Below are 26,011 nucleotides of genomic sequence, written 5' to 3'. Positions count from 1 at the left end.
GCTAATGGAAGAGAACTAGGAGTTTCAAGTGCCCATTTGTCTGTGACTTGTCCTTTGAAAACAATTTCCGCAGGAAAGATCCTGGCCCTGTGTGGGAACAAGCACTTCTTCAGCTCACTTCTATATGAGTGGTCGAATGGCTTTCTACAAAGGCAAGTTAGGTTAGAACACTCGGTTCTTTTTTTTGTTTTGTTTTTTAAGAGAGACAGAGAACACTAGGGAGGGAGGGAAGGGGCCGAGGGAGAGGGAGCTGAGCAGGGAGCTCTAATGAGGGGCTCAATCCCAGGACCCTGAGATCATGACCTGAGCCAAAGGCAGGCACTTAACCAACTGAACCACCTAGGCCCCCCATAGTTAGGCCACACAGTTCTTTGAAGAGGATTTCAACCCTACCCTCATATTTTACCCCTACTCCCACAGTCACCACCATGGTTGTCATCTGAACTGTCTCTTAAGACCCATGGGTCTGTATCAGTGGTTCATGCCTGGGAACTTGGGTGTACATCATCCCAGACCCTCTCAACTTATGACTTTTGGGGGGCCTGCTAATCTAGGTTTAATAAGCCTTCTTGAGATTCTGATGTAAGTTCACGTTTGAGAACCGCTGGTCCATATTTAACTCCAGGTGCTCATTAGTGGTAGACCTCACTACTACCCAATACGTACCAACCCCTGGATGAACATTTTAAAACTATATTTACAAGATAGTTACAGATAAGAAGTTCATATATTTTCCCTTAAAATCTATGACCTGCCTCTATAGATTGATCAGAGATTGTGCTGATCCCCCCACATGATGGTCTTTATTGAGGGGTGCTACAAGACGTAGACCACAAGCTTCATCATTTGCCCCAATTGGGATGTTGCTGAAGTGGGCTTTCCCTTCTTCACTCTGCTGCCCTCCATCCTCTCTCTCTACTTAAAATGATATATTTTTCCTATATTTACTTGCTTACTGTCTCTTCCACTACAATATAAGATCTTTAACACAAAAACTTATTGACCACTGTATTGGTAGCACCCAGAGCAATATCTGACCTTGAGAAGGTGCTTAATAAGAAGAAAATGAAAAATGAACAAACGGCATCATTAGTCACATTATACAATGGCCGAGTATTCATAAAATTACTTTTACCTGGTCATAACGTCAATGATAGCAGTATTTCTGTTGATGATTTTATCTGTTTTTAATCTTTTGAACACTAAGAATATTGTAATTGCTCAGGCCCCCTTTTTGGATTTGGTAGCTTACAAACTTAGAGAAAAGTTTGTGAGGTACCAGAGGCAAGGATAAAGGTTTTTGTGGCTTAGAGTTTTTAGTAAATTCCTGATCCCATTTTATGGTCTTACCCTGGTTTTTCCTTCTACTGCTCCTGTTTATTGCTGGTGTCCTATCACTGCATTTTGTGACTAGAGTGTGAGTCCCTAAGCCACACGGTTCTGGTTCAAATCCCAGTCTCACCACGTACTTGTCATGTGACTGGGTAAATTTTATAAACTTTGAATGTCTCAGTTTCCTTATCTGTGAAATAAAGATCATAAAAGTTCCTACTTCACTTGGTAAAGTGATCAGAGTAGTGCCAAGTCCTTAAAAAGGGCTGTCATGGTGATGTTGGTGGTGGTAAAAGAAACCCATAAATAAAGAAAATAAGCCCAAGTCTTTATAGAGCTTACCTCTAGGTGGAAGAGTTGTAGAATCATTTTCTTCTTACACTTTCAGTTGTTTTCAAAACGTTAAACAAAAATAAAAACAAAAACAAAAAAACATGTGAGAACAGAAAAGGAAGAAGAGATAAGAAATGGCACTTGGAATCCTAGACTTTTGTAATAAGTTAAAAAAAAAAAAAACATGACAAGAGAGTTTATTCCAGTCAAATCCCTAAAGAGAAATATACAAATCTGTTGGAAAATAATCAACCCTCTGCTTTATCGTAAGATATATGGATGGAGCTTCAACCGTGAGACATACAAAGAAAGATGATTCAATCATAAAGATGACGGTGTCGGTTTATTTCCCTCAAGAATTCCCAAAGTTGGAATATGGACATGTAAAAAGATGGTGATGGTTTTATATTCCCTTTGTGTGTCTTCAATCACAACAAATGGTGTTATTTTAGGGTTTTACTCCCATTTCTAAACTTCTATCCATTATTTTTTTATACCTAACCTAGTTTTAAATTAGAAAAAAAATAACATAAGATAATAAGTTTCAAACAATAAAAGGCACTGTTGTCATAAAAGCCACTAATGTGAGGCTCATTTCTAGTGAAGACAGGCCACAGATCATCACTGCTCACCCTTCCAGAGCGCCCCTCTCACCCCGCTCTATGTCCTGGGACACCGGCCTCCATAGACTTTATCCGTTGGACTCCTTTGCCCTCTGGTTTCGGGCTGTTTTGGCCAATGACCATCCCTGGCAAAGGACTGAAGGGCAGAAAGAGAAAGGTGTTGGTACAGTTGCTCCAGGCTCCTTCCCTGCAGGGCCTTGGATTGGTGGTGGCTGCAGTCCTCCACCAAGAGACCACCGCTCTGGCCAGCAGCCCTCTCCTACAGTTGCAAGCTCCTTCTGTGTTCCAACAACTTCTGCCTCTCATTTCTTCTCCAGGCTCAGTCTGGAAGGGCTTGCTAGCCCCTAGATAAGGCTAGCCCCTAGCCCCAGCCGCAGCTAGCCCCAGAACATTCCACCATAGCTTGTTGGTTCCCCTTAATTCCCCCTAGATCTTCATTAACTTACCCAGTTCCGAGCCTCCTCGCAGTCAAGTCAAAAAGTAGAGCATGATGGATTGTGTGGCTCCCCTTTTCATAATGGAAGGAAGCCTGTCAGGTAGCAGAAGATATTTTTCTTTACACTGAGCTCTGAGAGCATTTTTCACATGCACCTTTACACCGTTACCTTTTCACATACCCCACTGCTCTCACATAGAAAGAAAGTGATGAGCATCAGGGGTCAAATTAAGAAGTGGTATAAGAGTGGGAAAGACTCAGCACCAAGAGAGAAGGTCACTCGTCTCACCAAGGTGATAATCATGCCAGTGGGGTAACCAACCTGCCGGGAACTTTGTCATGTTCACTATGGGATCTTCTAGAAGTGTGCTTCCAGGCACTTAGAAGATTCCCCATAAATAATTGTTGAATAAAACAATGACTATCTTAAAATCTTTGTAGTATGATATTTAGATTAAAGCTTCTAAATGCCACTTATGCCTTAAGGAGGAAACATGGTTCTCATTGGTGTGATCTGAGGAGCTGTGTCAAACAGTTGCCAGGATCTCATGCCAACTAGTTCTGACTTCACCGGCCTGGGTTTCAGGCAGCGCATTGGGATTTTTTAATCCAGGTGATTCTGACGTGCAGCCCAGATTGAGAACACAGTTGTGCAAAATGTTCTGAAAGTGGGGTCAAGAGCCCTGGATCCAGGCTTCAATCCATTAATGACAAATAGAATTTAACTCTTCTAAAAAAAAAAAAAAAAAAAAAAAAGAATTTAACTCTTCTGAGCTTCAGTTATCCCATGTGTAAAACAAAGATAAAAAATACCCACCCGGAATACCTCATAGGCTTATCAATCGTGTGAAAAAGTAAAATTGTGTCTTTAAAAACTCTTTGTAAATTCTAAGACACTCTCTGTAGATATATCACCATCATCATTAACACAGCGTGTGAAATATGTTAACGTATAAATATTTTTAACACATAAACCTGCTCATACTATTGACTATTCTTCCTCGGGTCATGTTTCAAGGTTCCACGAAGTCTGTTTGACATCGAAGACTTTCTTGAGATATTATTACAAGTCCATAAACCATTATCCCCCAAGTTAAACAAAACACGTGATACTCAGCAATACGACTGGTAACTCAAAGCAAAGAGAAAAAACTTTTTCTCCAAAACTTGATGAGCTCCTAAGAAGACACGCCCACACCATGAGTTTCCATGGTCGTTTGGCCACGCATGAGTTCAACCTCAAGCTATGTCATGTTGGAAAGTCCAGCTGTGCCCAGGATGGATGGGCTTGACCCCAGCATCATTCTATTTTCCAACAGGTGTGCATCCCACGTGGTGATCACTATCTGGGGTTCTTAGCATTTTAGAATCTGACCCCCTTCCATTGTTTGTTCACCCCTCAGTGTGTGTGATCATGGGAGATTACATTCCTTTTCCCTCCAGAAAACCTCAGTGGATATGTATAAGAATTTAGTCCGCAAAGTTGGTATTCCATGTTTTACAAGTACAATTCTATTTCAATCTAGTGGCACATTTTGAAACTTTCTTAGGACTGTAGCAATTGAGTAGAATTCGATTGATAATGTTTTTATAAAACTGTAGATGGTCTTACTTTCTGTCTGAAAAATCTGTTTTCCTTATAAAGTGTTTAATGTGTACTAGACTGCATTTAATTTCCATATAATTTTCCAGGATCAGGAGTGGGGAGAGAAAAATGTATAGGTCATTTAAACCTAAACTTGTCTTTAAATTTTCTTAATCATGCAAGTCTCATGTTGGTTTATCACCACACAGTCATTTCCTAGAGCAAAAAAAAAATCTCCCTTATAAGTCTGGATGCTCTGTAGTCAAGTCTGAAGTCCTTAGGAAAATCCCATCTTGTTAATGCCATGATTTTAATTGGACCAAGCACCTTTGGCGTCTCTTCAAGCTTACTCTAGACCCAAATGTCAATTTATGAACTCAGAAACTGCTGAGAAATGCTGAATCGGGATGGTGCCAACTACTAAGGGGCCATAGAATTGTGAGCATGAGGAAGGGGGAAAGATCACTTTGCCTGAAGAATTTGCCTGAAAAGGCACAACTAAATATTATGTAGATAGGAAGCAGAAGAGAATCCTCATAAATTTCAAAAATACAAGCAAATGTGTTTAGAAAGTGAAGAGATCAGATATAAAGCAAGACAGAGTGGAGGAAATTGACACATTTTAAAAATATGCTTTGGAAAGCTTCGATTCCTCGGTAGCATTTATCTCATATGCTCCAATGATCTTACACGTTCGACTTGACAGCTCAACAATTAGATGGCAAATTACATGGTTTTGGCATGTAAGATAAAATTCGTCCTTTTAAAGTATACAAGTCAGGGATCCCTGGGTGGCACAGCGCTTTGGCGCCTGCCTTTGGCCCAGGGCGCGATCCTGGAGACCCAGGATCGAATCCCACATCAGGCTCCCGGTGCATGGAGCCTGCTTCTCCCTCTGCCTATATCTCTGCCTCTCTCTCTCTCTCTCTGTGACTATCATAAATAAATTTTAAAAAATTAAAAAAAAATAAAGTATACAAGTCAGTGGTTTTTAGTATATTCACAGAAGTCTATGACCATCACCATTATCTAATTATAGGAACATTTTCATCATCCCCAAAAGAAACCCAGACCCATTAGCAGTCACTGCCCCTTCCCCCTTTCCCAAACCCTAGCAACCACTAATCTACTTTCCATCCTTACGGATTTGCTGGACTTGGACATTTGATATAAATTAAGTCATATAATATGTCATCTTTTGTGTCAGGCTTCTTTAATTTAGCATCACATTTTCGGGGTTCATCCAAGTTGTAGCATGATTTTGCTATATGTTATCTATATGTTATCTTTTTGTTGCTGTTCCTTTATCTCTGTAAAGCTGCCTTCTTTGTAATTAAACATTTTCTATTATACTGTTTTAATTCCCTTATTGTTTATTTTCCTATATATATATTTTAGTTTTTTAGATTTTTCCTTATTAGTTGTCCTGAAGGTTAAAATTAATATTTTAGCTTTAAAAATAGCCTACTTTGGCTTAGAACCACCCTTTTCATACTACACTCTTTGGAAGGAAGTTCTATGTGCAATCCACACTTAAGGAACAGGGATTTACCCTCTCTCTCCTTGAGAGCAAAATATCCACAAAAATTATTTGGAATTCCTTTACAAAGGAAGTTTATCATTTTCTTCCCACTTATTTATTTATTCAATTATTCACTTATACCAGTATGGACTTGAATATTTATTTTATACTTCGAATTATAACCCAATATTACTTTATTTATATTATTGTTTAAATTATTCTGCTTTGGCTATTCGAAATCTTTCAATTGGCTCTTCTATCTCATTGGCATGCCCTGATCAATGTAGGTGGTGGAGTTTGGGTTTTTGTTTTCAACACTTCCTTTTTCTGGCATTATAAGATATTCTTCTTGTCTCTTTTCTGCTAAGTCCTGGAATTTGCTATGTCTCCAAGGAGCCCTGGCTCCTTCTAGTGGAGAATGATATTAGAAACCAAGATCTGGATGCTAGGGATACTCATTGCTACTGGGGTGTTGTTGCTTCTAGGTCCTCTCAGCTGAGGAAGTGAGAAAATATGTGGTGTATTCTAACCTGTGTATGTACATGTATCTATATTGAGTCAACCTGAGTTCATACAAATATATATCTAACCCATTCCCACATGGTCCATTCTAGCCACCTCCACTTGCTTAGCTGTAAATTCTCTGAACAGTGAAAAATGTGACTTGCACTATTCACCCTCCAATTATTTAAGCGTTCAAATCCAGAATATATATATAGGTACAGGGGCATTAGAATTGTTAACCTGTACCCCCATGGGAAAGGACTTTATTAATCAGAGTCCTGTGATCACGTACAGTTTCTTTTGCCTTTAGTCTTACAAGTCTACCCATTTCCAAAGTTACTTAGCATCTTTTTCCTCTAAACTCTCCCCAGAGGTTGTTTAAGACATTTATAATATAGTTATATTCTCTTATCACAGTCTACATTCCTTTATTGGATCCCCTGACCTCCTAAATCATTTTTAAAATTTGCATACATCGATGTGTGTTAGGACTTTGCTTAGCTTTGAAATCACCAAACTCTCTTCCAAAGTAGCTGTATCTCATCTTTGTTTTCATAGGGTACTTTTGTTGGATGTAGAATTCTTGGTTACATTCTTCATTCCTTCAGCACTTTGAGGATGTCATCTACTGCCTTCTGGCCTCCATGGCTTTTGACAACATTTCAGCTGTTAACTTACTACGGATCCCGTGTGTGTGATGAGCCATTTTTCTCTTTGCTGCTTTACCAGTTTGGCTTTACCAGTTGACTATGATATTTCCAGGTGTGGTTCTCTGACACTTCATACATGCAGTTCATTGAGCTCCTTGGATGTGTAGATTAATGTTTCTGTCAAATGTGGGGCTCCTTTGTCCGTGCTTCCTCCAAATATTCTTTCAGCCCCTTTCCATTTTTCTACTTCTGAAAGAAAGGAAAAAAATCTTCTGAAATTCCCATTACACATATGTCAGTGTACTTGATTGTGACCCACAGTTCACTGAAGCTCTATTTTTGTTGTTGGTGGTTTTTATTCTTTTTTTTCCTTGCTTCTTAAACTGGATTATTTCAATGACTTATTTTCAAGTTTGTGTATTTGCTTTCTGCCAGCTTAAATCTACTGCTAAGCTTCTCCAGTAATTTTTTTTCAATTATTGAACTTTTCAACTTAGAATTTATATTTGGTTCTTCTTAATAATTTTTATCTCTTACTGTAATTCTCTCTAGTGTATTCATTACTTCAGATTTTCCTTTCATTCCTTAGACTTAGTCCCTTTAGTTCTTTGCACATATTTATAATAGTTGACTTAAAAAGTCTTTGTCTAGGAAGTCCAACAGTTGGACTTCCTCAAGGACAGATTCTATTGACTTCCTTTTCTCCTGTGTATGAACCATACTTTCCTGTTTCTTTGCATGTTTTATAGTTTTTAAATACTAGGATATGAAAATTCCCCAAATAAGACTCCTCTCCTCCACTGGGTCTGTTGTTGCTGTTTATTCTTATTGTTGCCACTTGTTTGCTTGGTCACTTTCCTAATTAATTCTCTAAAATCTATATTCTTTTTATTTGTAGCCACTGATGCACCTTCTTGTTCAGCCCAGTGGTCAGCTAATGATTGGACAGAGGTTTCCTTAAATGCCTTAAACCGACGAGTTTTCTGACACTTTTCTGAGGGCTTCTGTATGTATGTTGTGGCATGGTTTCAACACTGTTAACAGTTTAATAGCCTTTACTACTTGTTTATGCAGAGTCACAAAATTAGCCAAAGGCTAGAGATTAAAGCCTTCCGTTTTCCAGGCATGCACATATAAGTGGCCTTTTAGACTCCCAGTCATATGTTGGAGCTTTCCAAAATCCTCTATTGACCTCTCATTCTTTAGATTTTTATTTTGGAAAGTCCCACCTAACATCACTGCCTGCAGTGGTTCTGATGCTAAACAATTACCACTGATTATTTTCAGTAAACATCCTGGGGAAAGGAATTTCCCATTGAGCAAGGTCTTAGTCAAGTTAAGACAAACTCTTTAAATGAGGTCTTCAGACTCAAATCACGAGAAATCTCTGGATGTGAGGCTCTGGGAGGGGGGGCGGGGGCCCTACACACTCATCTGCACTCATCTGCCCTCTTCAAAAGGTACTAAGCTGCTTGTTTTCACAGCTGCTGTGCTGCTGGTCTTCAAGGCTACCATGGAGCTGTGGAGAGGAAGGTAAGACTAGGGATAGTTAAAACTCCACAAAACTTGCTATCCTTATCAAGATTCAGCCTTTCTTCTTTAAGTAAACACTCCTTAGATGTGTTTAATTAATTTTTGATTAATTTCCAGTGTTTTGAAAAAGTTAATTTTGAAATTTTTTGCTATTGATTTTGTTGCTTTTTATTGAGAAGTAGATTTATGGAGGTCTTTATTTTGCCCTTCTGAAAATACTTCTCTCTTCCACTTAATAATCTCTCAAGTATCCTTGATTGAGATAGTCCTGATTTTGTAATATGGCTCTAATACTAGTCAGCCACGTGACCTTGGGCAAGACACTGCCTTCCTAAGTCTTGGTTTCTACTTCAGAAGATTTCTGTGAGGATTATCTTGGCAATCTTATGTAAGAGACCATAGTAGATGCTCAATAAGTGTTTCTTTTTCTTTTCACTTTGCCTGAAATGAAATGATGCTAGCATTCCACTCTAGTAACAGAGCTAATTATAGACCTGTTATCCATTAACTGTGAGCCTGGACAGATCCCTCAACCTCTAGACACCTACGTCAGCTATAAAACAGAGGTGGTGTTTTCCTCTCAAGTCCACTCTAGCTCTCTGTCTCTATGAAAACTTTTGCACTTCCTTTTTCGCCAAATTAATAATGCACACAAGCCAGAGTTGTTTTTTAATTTACCTTAAACACTGACTCTAAACATTTTCAAGTTAAATAGCATGATCTGTTTACATCCACAAAATATGTCATTTACTTACAAATTATTTTGTCAATTTGTTAAATCAGGCAATCGTTTATTCTTAACTTCTGTGGTATTAAATCCAAAAGTATAACAGAGTGTCAAGTATTAATTCTAATTTTTTTGAATTTGAGTTGACTGGCTCTCTAAATTTGTAAGGTATGCTATAAAATGTTCAGAAGTGCAGGACAATCAAATTTTGAAGAAAAAAAAAATGAAGTGAGGGAAAGGCAGAGGGAGAGGGAGACAGAATCTTAGGGCTCCATGCCCAGCACAGAGCCCAATGCAGGACTGGATCTCACAACCCTGAGATCATGACCTGAGCTGAAATCAAGAGTCAGACACTTAACCAACTGAGCCACTCAGGGGCCCTCAAATTTTGAATTTAAAATAAAATATAGGTATTTACATCAAGAGATAAAATACATCTAATATGCATAATATAGTATGGGTGTATATATATAGAATAAATGTATTTTTTCACTCAAGGACTAAAAGCATGTTTAGATTCCATCAAAAATAAAGAGACACAAAACATTAAGCCTTTGTTTCAGTTCACTTGGAACAGCCATCTTCTCCTGCAGAAATTTTTGAGTAATTCCATTTTAAACTCATAGGACCTCCCAGATTTATTCACAATAAATACTCTAATAATGCAACAACAGTATATCTCCCTTCACTCTGAAATCTACTCTAGAAAAACAACGTGGTATCAGACTGTGATTAATAACGTGACCTACTGGCTGTCTTCTGGCATGGCAGCGGGTTCAGTAATCCTCCATCCATTTCTCATGTTTACTTGAAAAGCTTTGTTTTATGTCAATAAATCCCCACTTTTCAGGCAACTGAAAACATTGGGCAAACTTAGGACAAAATGGTTCAAATTTTTATCTGAAACGGTGGATTTTCCCAAATTTTTAATGTAATTGTTTACTTCCGATTATAAAAGTAATATATTTTATGGTTAAAGATTATAAATGTATCCAAAATCAAAATAAGAAAGGAGTCACCTATAATCTGATCATGCAGATATAGCCATTTTTAATACTAGGGTGTATTTATTTTCCACTCACACACACACACACAGAAGCTTCTCTGAGAGAAAACTGTCTGTAAAATTTAAGGGTACATTGGGATTCCATGAAAAGAAACAACAGAAAGAAGAAAGGGGAGTCCTTACCCCCATTGGTAACTCACTCATCACTGCACCTCGTACTATTATTACCTTTGCTCCCTTTCCCGCCTCAGTTTCCCTGCTTCCTCACTTATACTTCTTGGGATGACTTTCCCGAATAACCTGCCTGTACTCTAGTCCTTGCTTCTGGGTCTACTTTTGGGGAAACTCAAATTAGACAGTCTTTTAATGGGATGCCTGGGTGGCTCAGTAGTTGAGCATCTGCCTTCGGCTCAGGGCGAGATCCCACAGTCCCAGGATCGAGTCCTACATCGGGCTCCCTGCATGGAGCCTGCTTCTCCCTCTGCCTGTGTCTCTGCCTCTCTCTCTCTCTGTCTCTCATAAATGAATAAATAAAAAATTTTTTTAAAGGGACAGTCTTTTAAAAATGAAAAACAAAAGCACCATCAGGGAAGGAAAGGAGACAGAGACAGTACCCAGGAAATAGGAGTGAGAAGTACAGAGACCACAGGCATATTCTCACTGGAAAGAGGGACAGCGGGAAAACAGTTGGACACAAGATTTTAACTGGACACCCTCTGCGTGGTTGGTGGCTTAGGCAGGGCACCCTCACCCCTCAAGGTAGAAGAGAACTGACGGGAAGAATTTCAGGAAATCTCCTCAAAGAGAAGTACATGAATACAACAGGCCCCGGGGGACATGAAAAGTTTTCACTTATTCACCCATTCATTCATTCATTCATTCAATATTTACTGATGACCTATTGCATGTCAAGCATTGGAGATCCAGCTAGGAACAAAATAGAAAAGACCCTGTCCCCATAAAACTTCAGTTCTAGAAGGAAGACAGACAACTCACACAACGAAATCTGTAATACGTCAGTCAGGTGACAAGTGCTAAAGAGACTGATGGGAATTGGTTTGCTGTCTCTGTTTTGTTTTGTTTCAAAGTTAAGGGGTATCCTGGGGATTTGCTGATAAGGTGACATTTGGACAGAGACCTGAGTCTGAATCAGGAAGCAAACTATGTATCTTTCTAGAGAAAGGGCAGGAATAGGCATGGTGAGCCTAAGGCCCTGTCCAGGACACAACCCTTCAGCAGGCTAAGGACAAAGTAATCGACTTGATGAGTGTATCGATTTTCTATTTCTATTGCTGAAGTAGCAAACTGCCACAAACGCAGTGGCTTAAACAATATAAATGTCTTATTTGCTCCTTCTGGAGGTCAGAGGTCCGACGTGAGTTTCCCTGAGCTAAGGTCAAAGGGGCAGTGGGGCCACGTTTCCTTCTGGGGGCTTCAGGGGAACATCCCTTTCCTTGCCTTTTAAGTTTCCAGAGGCCACCCGCTTTCCCTCCTCATGACCCTCTTCTTCCAGCTTCAAGGCTGGCAACGCTGCTCCTCTCGGACTCTCCTTATGTCCTCACATCTCTCTCTGACCACAGCTCCAGGAAAGATTCTCTGCTTTTAAGGACTCGTGTGATTAGAAGGGGCCCACCCAGATAACCTAGGATAATCTCAACACGTCCTTAACCTTAATCACATTTGCAAGATCCCTTCTGTAAAGCTCTCATATTCGCAGGTTCTGGAGCTTAGGTTGTGGATACCCGTGGGGGTCATTTCTCTGCCTGTCACAGAGTTTGGAAGCAAGATGTTTGTACCTTCCTTCTTTCTGGAAAACTTTCTACTACAGGAGGGACTCAAGGAAGCTTGATACTCTAAATTTTATGGGAAAACCTCCCTTCTGGGATCCCTGGGAGGCTCAGTTGGTTTAGTGCCTGCCTTTGGCCCAGGGCATGGTCCTGGAGATCCAGGATTGAGTCCCGCATCGGGCTCCCTGCATGGAGCCTGCTCTTCCCTCTGCCTGTGTCTCTGCCTCTCTCTCCTCTCTCTCTCTCTCTGTCTTTCATGAATAAATCAATAAATAAAATCTTAAAAAAAAAAACAAAACCCTCCCTCCCTTGAGAAGGGCTACAACTGGCTGCTCACAGGTCATTGTGACCACAGTTCTGAAGTCATGTCATGTCATTTCATGTCCTCCAATTCATCTGTAATAAGATGGATATTTTAGTTTTTATTTGCTTAACTCTTACGTCAAGATCAACCATAACTCTATGAATAAAAAGACCAACGTCTTTCATTCAATGCATCTAAAACTAAAGGCATTATCTCTCTTTCAGACTGAGTTTTCTTCCCATGGTCTGTATTTTTTTTCCAACAAATTTCCTATCTTCCACATCCGGGGTTATCACTGGATAGCCCATATCCATATCCAGTCAATCACTGTCCTTATAGATTGGGTTCCCTACTCTTCCTCCACAGCCCTGCTCCACCTCTCATTCAGATCTTTAACATCTTTCTCCTGTTTTCTTATGATGGCCCCCTAACTGGTCTCCCTGTTCTCAGAATCAGCACCTCCCTCAACACAGCCAACGCCCTTCCCAAGAATGGCTGCCCAGCAGGATCACGTGACTTCCTTGCTCCAGGACCCAAATGGACTTGAAGCATTCAGTAATGCCTACTGCCTCAAGAATAAAGCCTACTCCTCAGATCGGCATTCGAGGCCCCTCATGACATGGGCTTGGTGTCTGCTCATCTCTCACCACCAACACCTCCCAGTTTATGCTCAATAATTCTGACCTAGTTGTATTTACCTTCACAAGTGCTGCTTTCTTATGCTTGTCCATTCACAGACTGTTCTTTCTTTAATGCCCTAAACAACTCCAACCTCATCCTGCCCAATGTTACCACTTATCGCCCTGAAAAAAAATGAAAGCAAAGCAACTTAAAATCTTTCTGCAATGATACAGGATATATTTAAAAAGAAAATAAACAAAAAATTTAAAAATTTAAAAAAATAAAAAGAAAATAAACAGTGCAGCTGAGCAGTATGCAATTATATGATTTGTATTGATCCTATGCAATTTGTATTATGTTTTTACTTTGTTCAGAACTGATTGTTAATTATAGAATTGTGTCTTCTGTACCATGAAAGAAAAGGAACAAGGACAATAGCTAAAATGGCAGAGGAAGCCAAGCTAGGTCAAGAGCACTGGACCTTTGACAAGGAACACCTTTGTCAAATGTCTCCAGTTTCTCATCCTTGGAGTTTGGCAAATTCCATGGCTTCATGTGTCCCAGGAACATAACCCAGGTATGAAGCTCCACCATGGCTTCAAGCCCAGCTTTGCCTGAGGAGTGCTTAAAATGGGCCAATTCCAGTGCTACCTTGAAAACCTATTGAATCTGATCCTCCAGAAGCAAAATTAGACACCCCCACTTTAAGCCTCCAGAAGTGACTCTAGTGCACAGCCACTGTTGAGGAACTGTGGTCATCGTGTCAAAGTTGTATCACATGTGAACTCACATAGGGATTATTAAGTCTCTCACCAAATCCTAAACTAAGATTTATAAATTCAAAATTCCCAGGCAATGGGGAATAGTAGGGACTGTGGCCAACTGAACACCCATGCCCCGTCGCTGCTCACTGCTTCAGGGAATGCCCATGTGGAAAGTTGTATTGGGTTGAATGTTGGCCCCAAAAATAATAGGACCACATCCTCGTCCCCAGATCCTATGTATGTGACCTCATTTAGAAAAAGAGTCTTTGCTCTTGCAATGAAATTAAAGATCTTGAAATAAGATCATCCTGGATGACCGGTGGGCCTAAACCCAATGACAGGTGTGCTCATTACAGCAAGGCAGAGGAAAACTGGACACAAAGAGGAGAGAGTGTGAGGATAGAAACAGAATGTAGTTATGCAGCCACAAGTCAAGAACGGCCTGGATGCACCAGAAGCTGGAAGAAGCAACGATGGATTGTCCTCTTCAGCCTTCAGACAGAGGATGGCCCTGCCAACACCTTGATTTTGGATTTCTGGCCTCCAGGACTGTGCAAGAATAAATTTCTGTTGTATTAAGCCATCAAGTTTGTGGTGATTTGTTATGGCAGCCACAGGAAACACATACAGAAGTCTATCTAATGTTACTGGGTTTTCCCACTTTCTCAAATAAGTCAGAAATCCAGAATTTTTTCACATGAAATCTTATTTTTAAATGTTGACAGTTTTTGAAATGTTAAAACATTCAACCATCCAAACAAAACACATCTGCAGGCCAATTCCAGCACCAGTTTGCCATCTTTCTGCTAAATATTCACAAAGCCTTCCTAACGTTTAACCATTCATTAGGCAACTCAAACTTCAACACACATCCAAAAATCTGACTTTTATTCTTGAGGGGGCTTATTCTTGAAATAGGTTAAATTACTTTCTGAAATCACTAAGTTGGAAGTAAAACTAATCTTTCTCTTTACATCCATCATTGCTTAACATCGAAAGTGAGAAACATTTCAAATCCTCTGTTTGCCTTAAACTTAGGAATAGGAGCACATTTACTTTTTTTGAACTTGGCATTTGTCTTTCAATCCAAATTTGTGTTTTGCAGAAATGGTTGCTAAATTTGGCCTGTTCATACGTCCACCCTCGTTAGAGTTTAAGCGACTAACACTGGCTTTAAGACCAATGGCTCCAGGACCCCTGGGTGGCTCAGCGGTTGAGCACCTGCCTTCAGCTCAGGGTGTGATCCTGGGGTCCAGGGATCGAGTCCCACCTGGGGCTCCCTGCATGGGGCTTGCTTCTCTCTCTCTGCCTGTGTCTCTGTCTCTTTCTCTCTCCCCTCCTCTCTCTCTCTATCTCTCATCAATAAAAAAAAAAAAAAAAGAAAGACCAATGGCCCGGTCAGTGGAGCCTGCCTTAGCTACCTGTTTTCTCAGTATTCCCAGAGGTCTTAAATATATTAGCATCCCCTTACCTGCAGTTTTGCTTTCCACGGTTTCAGTTGATGGTCACCACTGACAAGAGTGTCCAAGAGATGATCCTCCTTGTGACACATTGTCAGAAGGTCAATAGTAGCCTAACAGTACACCACAATGCCTATACCACTCACTTCATCTCATCAGGTAGGTATTATAAAGCATTATATCATCTCACATCATCACAGGAAGAAGAGTGAGTACAGTATACTAAGATATTGTAAAAAATACATATGGTATGAAAAAAACCCCATAATATACATGGTGTTTGGTATTATCCATGGTTTCCTCCATCCACTGGAGGCCTTCGAATGTATTCCCTGCAGATAAGTGAGGGGGTGGGAGGTGTCTATAATTGCTGTTACATTCATTTATCTAAGTAGTTGTAATTTGCCACCCCCCCATTAGCATTTTTAGATTGCAAAATCCTTTTGCCTGGATTCCAGGATAACTTTTAAGAGGAAATAATAACTAAGCTTCCCCATATTTGGGCTAGGACTGGCCAGCAGGAGACCTAAACAGCTGCATGACCTTGGCCAGCTCTCTTCACCTCGCTAGGCCTCAATTTCCTGTAGCTGATCTCTGAATTTCCTTTCAGCTTTAAAAATTATTTTGACAGTGTAATTTAATTATGCAATAAAATCTCAAATCTAGTTCATCTTTCTTCAGACTCACCCAAGGGTAGGGAAGGCAGGCCGCCTGCCTTCATTCCTTCACCAACCAGTCATGGGGTTTCTTTCTACCATGTACCAGACACTCTGCCAAGTGCTGGGGGCACAAACCTGAACACAGCACAGACCCTTCCTCAAAGGTCTTGCAGTCTTTTGGAGGTGGGGAGTGCAGCTAGCTACAAAAAGATCAGCAGCTATGATAGGAGGCGACGAAAGAGGGATGCATGGAGCTCAAGGGAAGCCTAGGGAGCCCGGTGCAACTCACATAGAAAGAGTCAGGGGAGGGTCTCTTGAGGACATGTTGCTTAAACTGAATTTGCAGAGCAAGCAGAGGTCAGAAAGGCAAAGAAGGGAAACATAAAAGAATGCCAACCCATAAAAGAATGAAATTGCCTTGAAAGGGCTTGGGACTCAGGGAGTTGCCAGTAATTATCAGCTGAATGAATAAAATGGGACAAGAACAATAAGAACTGAGTTACATTCTAGTCCATTCCTTCAAGGAATGTGATTTGTTAGATGTTGCTAAATAGATGTGTATCAACGCTCTGACTGCTAAATGAAACCTGGATAATGTCCACCATTGCAATGGCTCACAACAGAGATTTTTGTTTGTCCACATCCCTTTTTATAAAACTTTAAGCTCCTTGGGTGCAGAATAGATTCCCCACCATATCCTGCCTTTTAAACTTTTGTTGCTTCATGATTCTGTCACCCAAATGCTGCAAATATTCACAGCACTCAAACAGGAAGTTAGGGATAAGATAAAGCTTTCAGCCTACTGTAGGAGACCTCAAAATATTGCATTTCTATGTGAAGGATATGCTCCTTCTAATTTGATAAGGGTGAGATTTATGGCAACATAAAGGGATTCCCTGTTCCTGAACATTCAAACATGTAAAACACAAGATCTACAGGTGATGACCTCCCAAGCTCTAAAGTGTTCTTACATGTTATTCCTAAAGCTGATACCTTCAAGGGTCACAGGAATCAGGCGATGAAAGAAAACTGTAAAAATAGTCAGCAGTCAACAGCTCTTCCTAAACTAGTTAAATGGCTCCAGAATTGACCTGTGAGCAGAAACTCTCTGGAACTTCAAAATAAAGGACCTCACCTGACCTTTTGTTTAGAACTAAGGCCTTTTCAGGAAATTCCACAGTAAGAAGTTGTTAGCATTTTGGGAGAAAGAAGGTGGAAAAACGTACGCCATCTCTTTTCCTTAAAAAATAAAACCATAACTAGTTAATGTATGCCCGTCCTCCCAGCATGTTTCTGTAACTGCTTCTAGATTCAATCCAACTATTTTTTATTTTGGGCAAAACCCTGGAGAACTCAACAGGACTTCTTGTGGCACTCCTTTACATTCTGGAAGGCATAGTGCGGAAAGGAGGCACTCACCAACTGGTGAAGGAATGGAAACAACCATCAACTAGTACAGAAAAATTAGTTTGGACACTTAACAAAAAGCCAAAGGTAGAAAACATCCTGGTATGTGGTCTTGCAGCCCCTCTCCTGATCTTTGCACCCACTCCAAAAACCTTTTGCTTTCTCATTGCCCAAGATGGGAATCCATCATGCCAGTAGTCACAGTGATGATCCTTATGTGTCTCGAGAGACTCTCCAATCCTTTTCTTATTCTAAAGATTTGATCTCACTCACTTAGCTCCCCTAGAAGGAGAAAAAACAAAACAAAACAGAAATAGGGATCATTAGAAATAGATGAAACCAGTTCAGGCATGTTTTGTGGGTGGTGTGATCTCTGATTTAAACTATTTCATATGCAAACCATAAAGACTGGTCAAAAGACAGTATTTTGCAAAACTAAACATTGTTTCTCTTTAATATTCCCTTATCTGCACCAGACTTAACTTGATATGCCTCGGTTCACTTAATTTTGCTTTTATCTGCTTCTCCTGAATGGTCATAATTTTATTTACCTTGACAATCAGTAAGATATGAAAACTTGAAAAAAAAACTGACACAAATCATACTCTTATTCTTTTGTGGTTTTATAGGTAGATTAGGCTGGAGTTAATTTTCCTTTTCTTAAAAAAAATTCAAAAATATTATCGTTCTGAACCATCATCTTTAGTTTAAGGGAGCTCTTTATTGTTTTCGAACGGAAGTTCAGAGTCTTCTAAATCTAGAAGTTCTTCAATTCTCAGTAAATTGTGATCAAGACAAAGGGTTGAAGTTGTCCTAAATGGAGATCTGATGCCTCCCTCCCATCTGGTCTGGAAGCCACTGGCTTTGGGTCCTGTTTATTGCCTGTAACCTCCTTCAGGGTGTAATAGAATCTCACTTCTCTGGGACCTCCAAATACATATATATATATTTATGTATATATATCTGTATACATATATATATATACAGATGTTCAAAAATGATTTGTTGAATCAATTTAATGGCAAAAAGAACATAAAAATCTCCAAATAAGTTGAGAAGAAAATAATAATAATAATAATAATAATAATAATAATAATAATAATAATAGTAGTAGTAGTAAAAACAACAACAACAACAACATTTATTGAGAGCTGCTAGTCTCAGGCAGTATTCTGAGTATGTGGATCAATTTGTTAATTTTATACAATCACCAATGGAGGTAGATTCTACTTCTATCCCCTGGTTCTCAGATGAGGGAAATGAGCACATATAAGCTGAAAAGTGAATGATCTGGAAATCACACTTCCCAGGCAGTCTGATTCCAGAATCCATGCAATCAACCATTACAGCTACTCATTGCCATGTTTCTGCAGAGCCCACAGATTCTACTAACTTCTGCTATAAAGTGTCACCCAGACTTTGTGGCTCTTTCTTTACAATATTCCAGCCAAGGTTTCATTGCCCCACATTTCAATAGAGATGTCTTGGGAGAGACCTGAGGTTTCAGGATGGTCAGGTGAGACAAACCCTCATCATAGAAATTATCAGGATGGTTAGCCAGGAAAAAAGAATGCTCGGAGGCAATGAAGTTTCCACTCATCAGTATTTTCTCCAGTTGGTGAGGGCCCCCTTTGTGCAAGATGTCCTCCAACATATGGAAGGGTGTCACAAGAAAAGAGGATTAAACCAGTTTCATGTTGGTAAGGACTGATGGTAGAATTATTAAAAGGCTGACTTTTCCCCCAAACACTTCAGTACTTCAAACATAGTGAAAAGTTGAGAGAATAGTAAAATAAACACCTCTATACCTGCTTCCTAGAATCAATAATTAACAGTTTTGTCATATTTGTTTTATCTGGATATATAAACATATTATTTTGTAAAATATTTTAAAGTGAGCTAGAGATATAATACTTCACCCCTATTTCTTAAAATGCATCTCCTGGGTTTGAGTTACATATACCTAAGTTCTTTCCTATCACCTTAACCCAGGGAAGAGAACAAAATATAACTTACTTTTCTAGAAAAAAAAATCTCCTTTATTTTTCTGACATCAGGCTAGTGCCTATTCTCAAAATCTCAGCTATCTGCCTACTCGGACCACCCAGCCATTCTTCCTAGCTTTACTACATAATTATTGACTCTTGAAATTGGAAGATTCCATCAAGGACACCTATGTTAGAGTCTTCTTAGTATTTTTTTTTTTTTTAGTCTTCTTAGTATTAAAAAAAAAAAAAAAAAAAAACCTTCCTTCTGCCCCTAACCCACCTCTCCTGTTGCCCCAAAGCTGAATCTACTGTAGTCCTTCAGAAGATCCAGGCCTAGCCTAATGTCTAAACTCTCTTCTTAGAAAGGAAAAGTTGAGTTTTGGGCCCCACTTGGGGCTATAGTTCATTGGCCGGAGCACAGGGTGGGACAGGACTGACCTATGAACCTAGAGTACAATGCTGAGGATGACTGAAGTTTGGGGAAAATGAAACAGCCAGACCATACAAGTGAACAGCCAGACCCAGAAAGACTGGGCTGAGAGCCCAGATTCACCATTAGGTGGTAGGACAGACACTATATTAGCCAGGGTTCTCCAGAGAATCAAAACAAATATGATATAGAGATATATAAGTAAAGAGATTTATTATAAGGTATTGGTTCACACTATTATGGAGGCTGAGAAGTTACCATGGTGTAGATTCCAGTCCAAGTCTGAAGGCTTGAGAACAAGGAGTTCTAAGGGCAGGAGAAATGTTTCAACTTGAAAAGTCAAGCAGAGAGAAAATTCAACCTTCCTTCACCTTTTATTCTACTCAGTGGGTTGGATGAAAACCACCCATATCATACAAGGTCAGCGGCTGTACTCAGCCTATCAATTTAAATGCTAATCTGTTCTGGAAACAACTTCACGGACACACCCAGAAATAGTGTTTAACTAGCTACCTGGCATCCCTTGGCATAATCAAGTTGACACATAAAATTAACAATCACAGAAACTTAGGATCCCATAGATTTAGACAGAAGGGTTGGGGCGGAGCCTAGTAACAGACCGTGAGCTGTTAATAAGGCTCCCCACACTTCAGCTCAGAATCTGAAGGGAGCTAAAGGAATAGAAAGGGGTGGTTAAAATGAAGTCCAAGATGCAAAAAGAGGTACATGAGCTAGTTAAGCAGGAGCTTAATCTTCTAATCCAAAGGATCTAAATTCAAGATTCTCTATCCAGACGAGATCGGGTGCATGGCAACACCCTTTTTGAACTTGGCCATGGCAACTTCTTACAAGACACATCTATTAAGGGAAGCAAAAGCAAAAATGAACTATTGGGACTTCATCAAGATAAAAAGCTTCTGCCCAGCGAAGGAAACAGTCAACAAAACTAAAAGATGACCTACAGGATGGGAGAAGATACTCGCAAATGACATATCAGATAAAGGGCTAGTATCTGAGATTCTATAAAGAACTTATCAAATGAAAAAAAATAAAAAAAATAAAAAGAACTTATCAAATGCAACACCCAAGAAGCAAACAATCCAGTCATGAAATGGGCAGAAGGCATGAACAGACATTTCTCCAAAGAAGACCTACCATGGCCAACAAGCACATGAGAAAATGTTCAACATTACTCCGCATCAGGGAAATATAGATCAAAAACCACAATGAGATCCCACCTCACACCAGTGAGAATGGGGAATATTAACAAGACAGGAAACCACAAATGTTGGAGAGGATGTGGAGAAAGGGGAACCCTCTTGCACTGTTGGTGGGAATGTGAACTGGTGCAGCCACTCTGGAAAACTGTGTGAAGGCTCCTCAAAGAGTTAAAAATAGACCTGCCCTACGACCCAGCAATTGCACTGCTGGGGATTTACCCCAAAGGTACAGATGCAATGAAACGCCGGGACACCTGCACCTCGATGTTCATAGAGCAATGTCCGCAACAGCCAAACTGTGGAAGGAGCCACGATGTCCTTCGACAGATGAATGGATAGAGAAGATGTGGTCTATACAGACAATGGAATATTCCTCAGCCATCAGAAAGGACAAGTACCCACCATTTGCTTTGACACGGATGGAACTGGAGGGTATTATGCTGAGTGAAGGAAGTCAATCGGAGAAGGACAAACATCATATGGTCTCACTCATATGGGGAATATAAGAAACAGTGAAAGGGATTATAATAGAAAGGAGGGGAATTGAGCAGGGAAAATTAGAGAGGGAGACAAACCATGAGAGACTCCTGACTCTGGGAAACAAACAAAGGTTGCTGGAGGAGAGGTGGGGGGCGGGGTGTGGTGACTGGGTGACAGGCACTAAGCAGGGCATTTGATGGGATGAGCACTGGGTATTATGCTATATGTTGGCAAACTGAATTTAAAAGAAAAAAAGAAAATGTATATAAGGAAAAAAATATTTTAGAAAAAGATGCTCTATCCAGAGCTCAGCCCACTCTGAGAGTCTCTGCCTCTGTCTCTGTTCCTGACATGAAGACCTGAAGCCCTTTTCCCAGCAAGAGGAAGGGAACAAATGATAACTTTGGGCAGGAGCTATAGGTAGTGAAGGAAGGAACAATGAGATAAAAAAGACAGAGAAGCTATAGTGGAGGAAGGGAAAGGAAGGCATGGGAGAGATTCCAGAAGGGATGTCATGTAGCATAAAAGAAAAATCTAGGATCCAACAAAGCATGGGGAAGGCTGATAGGCCAGCAAAACCAGGCCTAGCTCCCATCCTGCTGTGAACAAGCCAATAACTCCTGAACCTGAAGTCAAGAATTTTTTTTTAATTTTTATTTATTTATTTATGATAGTCACAGAGAGAGAGAGAGAGAGAGAGGCAGAGACACAGGCAGAGGGAGAAGCAGGCTCCATGCGCCGGGAACCCGACATGGGATTCGATCCCGGGTCTCCAGGATCGCACCCTGGGCCAAAGGCAGGCGCCAAACCGCTGCGCCACCCAGGGATCCCCCTGAAGTCAAGAATTAATGGACCCTTCTCCAGACTGCAGGTGTGGGCTTGATCATTACCAGGAGGGCCACTGTGTCACCAGAGGGCACCGCCAGTCTCCTTGTGACAAAGGCCATGGTGCAGAGCTACTCAGAGTTTTAGAGACTATCACAGGAGAAAAACAACTTCCTCCATATTCCCATCCCACCCACCCCCCGCCCCCCACACACAAACAAACAAAAAAAGCCCAGAAATTTGGCTTTTTTTTTTTTCATTTTATTAAAATATATCACTTTCTTTTTGTGTCCTATTTTCAAAAAATGATGACTGGGCAGAGGAAGGTAGAGAGTGAATGCTACTGAGCTTTCCCTTTCTTTCTGGTCTACCCTAGAAGCAAGGAGAGAATATAAGAAGAAACCAGTGGCTAAAGGAGGCCAAGAATGGAGGCTGTCTCTCAAGCTGCATGTCTGGAGACCTCAGCCCAAAGATTGGGGCCCGCCCTCCTGCAACGTACTCGTGGTGACCTCGTGATGTGTCAGCTGGGCCGAATTACGTTGCACAGAATTGCCTTCCCTGTATGTGTCTGATTAGGGCGGGAGGTCATTGGTTCCTGCCCTGGGAAGTCGAGCACAGGCGCTGTTGTATCAAGCACACTGCCCTGTGCTGACACCCTCACTGGCCAGGTAGCACCTGGCTCTGCGGCTGCACCCCCTTCCCCTGGGTCCTCCTTCAGCCTTGTCTGCTCCTGGGCCAGGTGAGTGCTCAGCCTTTTGATGAAGGGCACTAGTTTCTCTTCCATCATGAAGGTGGCACCAATGAGAAATGACTTGGGTTCCAGTTGGTCTTCACCAGTTGCAGCCTGCTTCTGCTCTTTCCCACTCGACTTCTATTTACCCTGTTCCTACCACCTGCCCTGTGGACTTCAAGGTCACAGCCAGACCCAAAGCAGCTCAAGCATCAGACAGATCTGAAGATAGATCTCATACACAATATGAGATATATATATATATAATTATACATATTCATATTCACACGTATATGCCTGCTTCTCTGAGTGAACCCTGACGGACTCGGTACTCTGGAGGACGGTTCCAGATCTTCCCCGGGACATGCAGCTCTGTGTTTTTAGGTCACATTAATTTTCCAGCTGATTGTGCTCGGCAAAGCATTTTATGTGTTTCTCTGCTTGGAGAAATAAGAACACTAAGAGCCCAGCATTTCTAAGCGATTTCTCAATATCTCCAAACTGACAACTTGTAGTAAACATTCCAGGTCTCGCTCCAAGTGGAGAAAGTTAATTATTCTTGTGCTATCAAGGTGTATTTGGTTTTATTTTGTTTTTTTTAATAATAAATTTATTTTTTATTGGTGTTCAATTTGCCAAAATACAGAATAACACCCAGTGCTCATCCCGTCAAGTGCCCCCACTCAGTGCCCGTCACCCATTCACCCCCCACCCCCACCCCCCCCGCCCTCCTCCCCTTCTACCACCCCTAGTTCGTTTCCCAGAGTTAGGAGTCTTCATGTTCTCTCTCCCTTTCTGGTATTTCCTACCCATTTCTTCTCCCTTCCTTTCTATTCCCTTTCACTATTATTTATATTCCCCAAATGAGTGAGATTTGTTCATTTGTTTGTTTTAACTCTGCGGGGAGTGAAAAGCCACTTGCTAGCTGTGTGATGTTGAGCAAGCAACTTCAACTCCTTGGACTCCATTTCTTCACCTATATAATGGGGGTAGAATGGGGTTATTGTTGTCATCATGAAAAATTATAGGAGCAAAGAGATTTGTACAGTACCTGGCACAGGACAATTCTTCAGTTGAAGAGAGGAGAGAAAGCAAGGAGGTCTGGATTTTTGCCTGAAGGAAGAAGACACCCAGCTATCTAGAAGAGAACCTGGCACAAAAGATTACTCAGAGAAGCAGAGAAGCAGCTCAGGGATTTTTCCAGATTCACTCTAGTGTCCTGCGTAAATGAACTTTGAAAGGCCCTTTATTTGAGGAAGAGAAAATGAAGGCCCAGGGACCCACAAATTAGAGGAAGGCTTCTTCAGCTTGTTGAGTAATCGTGCTTGAGAGACAGGGGCGCCTGCTTCTAGAAGCCACAAGAGAAATGTAAGAATTTCAGAATATTGAAAGAGAAAGTCATAGTCTATCCTTTCAAAAATTAATTTCATCAACAGTTTGAAATGGGAACGTTGCTTATGGTACAAAAGTTAAGATAGACAATAAATAAATAAATCAATAAATCAATAAATAGATAAATCAATAAATAAATAAATAAATAAAGGAAAGCCATCCTCCTTCCCCCATTTTCTCTTCTTCCCCCACCCATTTCTTTTATGTCCATTCAGAGCTAGTCTAGATGTGCACAAACACACACGGGCCCACACTCGTATACATGCATGGCCATCGCCGGAATATAGGTCAAGTAGATATACATGTTTTTATCTCATTCTATAATACATATTTTATATCTTTTTAAATTTTAATGTAGTTAAATCCTGCATATTCTTCTCTACTTTGCTTTTTCTACTTCACTATGTATCCCAGAACTTCTCTATTTCATTTATTTATTTATTTATTCATTCATTCATTCATTCATTCACTCATGAGGGACACACAGAGAGAGGCAGAGACACAGGCAGAAGGAGAAGCAGGCTCCCTGCGGGGAGCCCCATGCGGGACTCGATCCTAGGACTCTGGGATCACACCCTGAGCCAAAGGCAGACGCTCAACCGCTGAGCCCCCCAGGTGTCCCTCTTCCTATTTCAGTACAAACACGCCCCCCTCATTCTTTTTAATGGCTGCCCCATAATTGTAGATGTGTACAGAAATTACTGTTATTTTTTACCTGAACAGTTACATCGCTGCCAGTCTCTTATTATTAAAACAGTGTTGCACGAACATACTTGTGCACACATTATTTCACGTATGTGCAAGTGCGTCTTAGAACAAATTCCCGGAAAAGGAGATTGTTGAGTCAAAGGATGTGTATGCTATTTATAGATACTGCTAATCTAATTTTGTTGGAGATTATATCAATTTACACTCCCGCTGTCCAATTCTCTGCTTCTCTGCACCAACAGCGGTGTGCTCTCAACATTTATATCTCTCCCAATCTGACTGGTGAAAGCGACAGCTCATTGTCGTGGTAAGTGGCACTCCTCTTGTCATGAGTAAAGGTTGCATCTTTTCATAAATTAAGAGTTATACTAAATTTTCTTTTCTGCGGATTATCTGCTAGCATTCTTGCCCAATTTTCTACTGGCGGTTGGTTTTCCTTGTACCAATTTGTAGGAATACTCTTTGTATGAAGGAAATTAGCCCTCTGTGATGTGTGTTGTAAATAGTCCTTCTTTGGTCTTCTGATTTTGTTTGTGGTGGTTTTGCCAGGCGGACTTTTTTCAAGCAAGATGTATCTGTATTCTATGTTGCCCCCGAAAAGCGCTGATCTATCAAAGGTTTCTGAGAGCTCAAAACCTTATTCATGAAAATCTGAACTAAAACTACCAAATAATATTAATATAATAAATGGTGCTTGGATCTGACCTAAGCTTGAGATCATAGGTGGACAGATTTTCCCAAAGATCTGTGTATATCCCAGGAAAAGCTCGAAGGATTCCATAATAAGTATTGGAGAAGTATTAAGATTAGTCTAGCTTGGGACAAAAAAAAAAAAAAAAAACTTATTGAGCGTTAGTCTAATTAGATTTTTCTGTTTCAAATTTCAAGAATCTGAAGGTGTCTCTACTCAGGACTGAGTCAGAAATATTAGAATTCTTGTTAGACGAAAAACAAATTAATGTAGAAGAGCCACAAGCTACAAGGC

At 40.5% G+C, this 26,011-nt stretch overlaps 1 long non-coding RNA gene across 1 annotated transcript; it reads left to right on the top strand.

Moving 5' to 3' along the window:
• The first annotated feature begins 8,369 nt into the window (after positions 1-8,369).
• LOC119864745 lies at positions 8,370-14,310 on the top strand. Its single transcript, XR_005368372.1, has 2 exons — positions 8,370-8,518; positions 12,793-14,310. It is a non-coding gene; the product is annotated as an uncharacterized LOC119864745 (long non-coding RNA).
• Positions 14,311-26,011: the final 11,701 nt, after the last annotated feature.

The sequence above is a fragment of the Canis lupus genome, chromosome 13 (assembly GCF_011100685.1).
Source record: "Canis lupus familiaris isolate Mischka breed German Shepherd chromosome 13, alternate assembly UU_Cfam_GSD_1.0, whole genome shotgun sequence".
Classification (NCBI taxonomy): domain Eukaryota; kingdom Metazoa; phylum Chordata; class Mammalia; order Carnivora; family Canidae; genus Canis; species Canis lupus.
Note: the sequence above shows the minus strand (reverse complement) of the source record. Positions and strands in the feature narration are given on the sequence as shown.